A 6,915-nucleotide genomic window follows, 5' to 3' on the forward strand; every position below is an offset into this window, starting at 1 on the left:
GGGCGTTCTTTGTCCCCCCGCCCGCCCGCCCCCCAATCTTCTTCCAACACATCAAGCTCATTATGCAAATCTGACCGTCATTGTGCATTTCACTCAGCCCAGACAATTGATCAAGCAATAAAACACAATTAGCTCAGCAGGGCGCCATAGAGTAGAGCGAGGGGTCTCGCGGCTGTAACTCCTCCACATGCAAGAGCTGTTGGGGGTCTGGGGTATTGTTACGTCCCTCACCAATCAGCTATGGTTCGTCTAGGAATACTGGTAGATATAACATACAAAAATTTAAGTGTGTGCATATCAAAAATGGGAAGGAGCTGCACAAAGAAGAGAACCAGCCACAAAACTAATAATTCCGCCACAATGTTTAATTCTCTTGTAAAGTGCTTGAGAGAAAGAGAGTAAAGTATTAAAGTAAATATTTACAATATGTACAATCAATGAATGACAGTCGGGAGCAGGTTGGAGGAGAGGAAGGAGCGAGAGAGATGCTTAAATCAAAAAACTAAACAAAAACAAAACTCCCAATAACTAAGGTTAACCAAACCATAACTATCTATCAACAGAAAATGTAGAAACAAACATCTTCAGCGTACAAGACGCCATTCCTAACCTTACTCTAACTAACCAAACAAAAACATACAAAATGAGCACCTCTCGCACTAACCTGATGTGTCTAATACAGTAGTGAAAACCTACATGTGAATGTATGTCGCGACATGCTTACCTTACTCACAACCTCTCCAATACAATTCGCACAACTCTCATCAGTGACTAGACAGGAGTTTCACAACCGACACCTTGATCGGATAACATCAGACAAGTGCAACACGCACACCAAAGTCATAATCAACAACAAGCAAATCACTGATACTACTGTGAGAAAAACAGAACCGTAACTCCAACAAAAACAGACTCTCAGACTGGTCTTCTCGCAAGAGAGAAAACCGTCCTCACAGAGCCGTAACATCACCCAGTCCAGCCTATTCTCCATTAACGTTAGTGAACTTTAAATAAACTGCGCGGCCGCAGACCATTGGTGGCGCAATCACAGACGTCAGCGTCCAACGTCAGCAGAGTGACAGGCAGATCCGCCAATGAACGTCGCGTCTGAAACAGACAAAGCATACATACAAACGCACCCATACAATAACATATACATAAGAAAGCTTACATAGCACAGTGTACGTACGTTACATAGCACAGTATACGTTTGATAATCATACTGAAAATTATCCACATGTAGCTTTTGATAAAAAGGTGATTTTCTCACCTTTTTGCTCAAAATTATGATTTTTTTATGAAACCTACCTATATTCAATTGTTGATAAAAAAAATAATGCTTTAAGCTAGAATAAAACTGACTTTTATTTTGTTTAAAAGTTGAGGCTCTGATCTTTATTTTGGTGTATTGCATATTCAAATATTCATACAGCAAAAAATAATGGAGGCCATCAAATTTTAGTGAAAATCATCAAAATCGCTGGCGGTGGCTGCAACTTTTTTTAAAAATGCTGGCGGGGAAAGAATTAAAAGCGCTATATAAATAAAGGTGGCTTGACATTCCACAAACTGTCGTTTTGCCAGACTGCCCTCAATATAAGCTGTTTTTAGCAGCTTACTAATTTACTAATGAGACGATTTTGAGCTCTGAAACGTACAGGATGTTTTGACACACAGCAGTGAGTAGTGAACAAACACACACACAAACACACACACACACACACACACACACACACACACACAGAGCAGTGGGCAGCCATTTGTTTGCTGCGGCTCCCGGGGAGCAGTTGAGTGTTCGGTTCTTGCTCAAGGAAGAACCTCAATACCACAATCTCTGTCGTGGTATTGAGGATGGAAGAGAGCGCTGGTCATTCACTCCTCTACCTACAATCCCTGCTGGTACCAAGCTTTGAACCCGTAACTCTCTGCTAGGGATGGGCGTATATCGATACTGACACAAGTATTGAAAGTATCGATACTCAAACAAAAATATCGATACTAAGGTGTGTTTTATTTACCAGTGATTTTGTTTATTTAACAAAAAATTTATGCGTACAATATGCATTGACTTGGATGAATAACCCATGTTAGCGAATAATTGTGTAGGATAGGACTATTTTCCTGCTCATCTGAACACATGCAGATGTTGCAAGACAAAATCAATCAAATCACGGAGAGCGTTTACTCACTTCTGACAGTGTATTCAAACAGGGCTCCGTTTCCAAAAAAAAATCATAAGAAAGCATTGATGCTTTTGGGAACGGCAGCCCAGAACAATGCTTATCAGGGGACAGGAAGAAAAACATATATGTTTGAGTTATTTCACAATAAACAAATTTAAATTGTAGCCTACATAATTTGTTCAATTACATTTATTTAAATTGAATGTTGAAAGATAATATTGATCATCTTCTATTCTGTAATGTTAATATAAATCATACACTGTCAAAATAAAAAGGTTGCATTTTATGCATGCAACAGCCTGTCACTGGCAGTCCCTTGTGAAAATGAACCATGGTTTTACTAAAGTGACCGTAGTTCAACTATAGTATTTGTAGATTTCCATTGTTACCACTACAGTAAACATGTTTTAACCATGTGTAAACAAACATATAACCTAATGCATTACAATTAAGGCATATTGAATGTTAAAATGTGTTTCAAATATAAAGTTATCATTACCCATTTTACTCTTAGTAATTTAATAATTTAATAAATTTAATAATTTAAAAATTCAGTTTAGAAGTATCGAATTGGTATCGATATCGACGATACTGGCCTTGAAAAGTATCGGTATCGTATCGAAAACAAAATAAGTGGTATCCCCCATCCCTACTCTCTGCCTGCCATAAAAGCGCTTGAATATTACATTCTTTAATATATTATATTTGTTTCTTTGTTCTGACGTTTACTTCTCTTAAAGGGGTCATATGATGCTGCTAAAAAGAACAGTATTTGGTGTAATGAAATGTGTTTATGCGGTTTAAGGTTAAAAAAACACATTATTTTCCACATACTGTACATTATTGTTTCTCCTCTAAGCCCCGCCTTTCTGAAACGCGTCGATTTTTACAAAGCTCATTGGTCTGAAAAAGCGAGGTGTGCTGTGATTGGCCAGCTATCCAGTGCGTTGTGATTGGCCGAATACCTCAAGCGTGTGACGGAAATGTTACGCCCCTCACCATACTGTGATGATGCCCTGTCAGGCCGGAGCGATAAAGTAGTTTTGCTTTCACAACGAAACAGCGTCACACACCGCGGCCTACAGTGAGCAGAGGCCGGAGGCTAGCGTGAGGAATGGCAGGAGGGTTAGAGTGAGCAGAGGCCGGGGGCTAGCGTGAGGAACGGCGGGAGGGGTAGAGTGAGGAATCAGCTCCAGGCATGACGAAGCAGATATCGTCCTCTTTTGGAAGACCAAACAAAGTAGTTTCGCTTTAACAACAAAGCACACAGCATCTTTACGACATGGCGGCGGAAACAACAAAACTACAGCGAAAATAAAAGTTACGCCTTCTTTCTTTGCGTGAACATTTGGGCGGCGTTATGCAAATCTTCCCACATAGTGACCTAGATATGTGGGGGCATGTTAGAACGAGCCGTTTTAGGTAGGTGTGGCTGACTCTTAACTTTTATAAAGAATATCTCTTTGGATTTGAGACTTTAGTCTTTGCAACTTTACAGATCTTCTTTATGCACCAAGAGCTTGTAACACTCCAAAGAGAAAGGAAAAATTTAAATCAAATCATATGACCCCTTTAATAAGCTTGGGAACGATTTACTTATATTGCTTGTAGGGCCTACTCGTCTGTAACTAGCAAAATAGTCTTAAAAACCAGCATGGATTCATATTTTGGACTGATCCTTTCTGAAAAACCTTAATGTGATATATTTGCCATATCGCCCAACCCTATACAATGGATTAACAATCCCAGTTTATTTACAGGCATGTGGACTCTGTGGTGTTTTGGTTGCAGGAAAGCTCCATGGCAAACCTGCGCTGAGAACACAGACCCTTCCTGGTCCTGGTCCACTTCTGACACCACTTGTGACGAGGCGTGATGGAAAACTGGTCACAAGAAATGATGGCAGGGCCACAATAGCACTTCCGTGCAAATGTGGTTTTATTGACAGTGTCCGTACTGATTCACAGTCTATTTACAGTCCACCAAAGTGCACAAAATATGTATAAGTGATATCCGTAAAAACAGACAAAAATAGGGAAAAATGGAGGAAATATTTTACAAATATATTTACAACACAGCGCTGTGCTGTTAAAACCTTCTACAAAAAGGTAGTACACACAAGACACTTGCAATGTTTGCCTCTAACTACAACACCACACTGAACAGATATACCGGTTTGGCTTTTAAATCAAATGCCTCACCCCAGATGGACTCTACGATATATTTCCAAGGGTGAGTATTAACACGATGCACTTAGATAAATAACAATAAACACAAGACTCATATAATCTTCAGTATCATAACAGATATACATAACCATAAATATTCATCATATTATACAATATGTGTTTTATTCATTATCATTCCTGTTAACTTCGGTTCTTGTATTCCAACCCACCCCCAAAACAAGCAACATTTAAGACGGTCCAGTTAACGGAGCGATCGCGCAGGCACAACGTGGGAATTCAGTGACTTCTGGCTTTCTAGCCCATTACCGGAGTTTGCCTTTGCTTCCGGTAACCTGGACTGCGACACCACACAAACAGACAACGAACAACGATACGTAATATGTGCAGATAAGTTCAATAAACTCTTACATGTAACCTTATCTGATGTCTGCGTGTGTTTATTGTGGGATATTAAAGTAGGATGCGGTAATCGGGTGGATATGTGTGTGTTGTGTATGCAACTGTAACATTAACCTAGCCCTCGTGTGCACCCAAGGGTAGGAAACAGCAGAAAATTGGGGATAATGGATCGTGTGTGGGTAAAATGTAGTGCTGTTGTGATCGTGACAGAGCCCTCTGTCACAGACTGGAGATTAGTAAGACCAAAGAATTGGGGCCATCCTTCACATCCCTGGGCAATGGGACTGACCACCGCCTGTCCTTGACACAACATGCCAATGAGGTCTATAAAAAGTCCAAATTCTCATTAGTCTAGTCTAGTGTAACCAAGTTCTTACAATCAATAGAGTCAAGAGACCAAATTTAACCTTAAAGCTTCAGTGTGTAACTAGCAGCAAATTAAATCTGACTATGATGTTCATGAACATTTTCCTTTTATGCAGGACTTCACTCACATCCAAATCTGATAAACCTAAAACAAACTAAAGATGACCAACAACAAGAATCTCAGTCACGACACATTTTGCTTTACAAATGAGTGCCTTTTGCATCTGAAATGGCCTCATAGACTAATGCTCATCCATGTTTGCATAGACGTCCTTTACGATGAGACTTTTTGCCATGGACAATTTCACTTGAGCTCATCAAGAGGGCTGACAAAAACGATGACAGATTCAAGAGGGTGGAGTTAAGGGATGGAAAGAGAAAAATACAGACAGGTAGAGAAAGCAGATGAGAGATGAGGTAAAGAAAAACATCTCATGAAACCAATTAAGCCAACAAAATAAGAAAGAGAAAGCAAAGGTAGCTTGTGTCCTTGTTTGGTCATTGCAGGGCGGAATTAAAGACAGATAATCATCTTCCTTCTTATTTTAAGTGATCTTCGATCTGGTTATAGTCATGCTTAAAAGTAAGATGCTGATGCTTGGATACCTGTTTTCACTTCTTGGTGAGTATCTCTTTTACTAATAAAAGACAATGTTTTCTATGAAAAAGAAGTCTTCTCTTAGATGGACAACTAAAAGGTTTGGTCTCAAATGCTACAATGGTTAAAGTAACCATTAAAAAAATCTTATGCTGTTACGCTCAGTAATTAAACGTTTTTAGATCACTATGACAGCTCAGTCCATATAGTACGGTCTAACAACAGATCTTCTATTTTCTAAAAAAAACAGTGCATCCTTTCCTTGTGCCACTTTTGTTTGTTGTTCTTGATCATCCCTTTTTCAAACAATGTTTTAAGCAAATTAATCCTTTGCATGAGTTAATGGTTAAACTCCAGCATAGGTTTGGTTTTGATATTAATATTGGGCCAAATTCAAATTAATCTGTACAGATGCACTATAAGCTGATTATTTATTTTTGTTTAGAGTATTTTTTTTTTAAGTATGTATTGGTGTACTAATATTTGAACACTGATTTGTAAATGATAATATACAGTTGGTTGGTCATTATAAAAAATTTTAAAAAACAATAATAATGTCTCAGGTTACTTATGTAACCATGGTTCCCTGAGTAGGGAACGAGACACTGCGTCCTCTAGGGGTCGCTATGGGGAATGCCTCGTCGTGACCCGTGTCTGAAGCATACATTGAAAAAACACCAACTCGTTGGCCGGCGACAGCCATGACGTCACTACTGGTGCGACTATAGTATAAATAGGCGCCGGGAGCACACATCATTCACTTCTTCATCTGAAGCTTGCGTCCGCAGCATGGCAAGAAAGCTAGAGGACGCAGTGTCTTGTTCCCTACTCAGGGAACCATGGTTACATAAGTAACCTGAGACGTTCCCTTTCATGGGAACTTCGAACTGCGTCCTCTAGGGGTCGCTATGGGGAACGGTATACCCACGCCACCATGCTGAGGGGAATGCATGCCAGAACCATGGTGAGCACTAAGTACCAACTCTACCATATTGCTATGGGAGTTGCCCCTGGGATGTTAGATGGCTGCCAGTGACGTTATTCCCTACGGCCAAAGGCCTAGGCTACATACCCCAAAAACTTTCCTGTTAGGGCCAGACTCCTGGGCCCGGGGTAGAGCTCAAGGCTTGGAATCAGGAATAGATTCCTTTAAGGGAATACGACCAAGAGCCTAGAATCA

General features: G+C 40.0%; 2 long non-coding RNA genes and 1 pseudogene across 2 annotated transcripts in view; 2 read left to right on the top strand and 1 right to left on the bottom strand.

Annotated features, from left to right (window-relative positions):
* The window catches only part of LOC107693359 (uncharacterized), a 9,208-nt gene extending 7,087 nt beyond the window's left edge, over positions 1–2,121 (top strand). The window contains exons 2-3 of the long non-coding RNA XR_001634729.1: positions 817–820; positions 2,112–2,121. This is a non-coding gene — a long non-coding RNA (uncharacterized LOC107693359). The remainder of the gene's footprint in view (positions 1–816; positions 821–2,111) is intronic.
* LOC107693354 (uncharacterized) overlaps positions 1–3,632 on the bottom strand; it is a 15,167-nt gene extending 11,535 nt beyond the window's left edge. The window contains exons 1-2 of the long non-coding RNA XR_001634727.1: positions 3,621–3,632; positions 1,567–1,569 (exon numbers count right to left, since the gene is read on the bottom strand). This is a non-coding gene — a long non-coding RNA (uncharacterized LOC107693354). The remainder of the gene's footprint in view (positions 1–1,566; positions 1,570–3,620) is intronic.
* Positions 1–6,915, top strand: part of LOC107693440 (uncharacterized) — a 52,690-nt pseudogene that overhangs the window by 38,038 nt on the left and 7,737 nt on the right.

Source organism: Sinocyclocheilus anshuiensis, unplaced genomic scaffold (genome assembly GCF_001515605.1).
Source record: "Sinocyclocheilus anshuiensis isolate Anshui unplaced genomic scaffold, SAMN03320099.WGS_v1.1 scaffold1050, whole genome shotgun sequence".
Lineage (NCBI taxonomy): Eukaryota > Metazoa > Chordata > Actinopteri > Cypriniformes > Cyprinidae > Sinocyclocheilus > Sinocyclocheilus anshuiensis.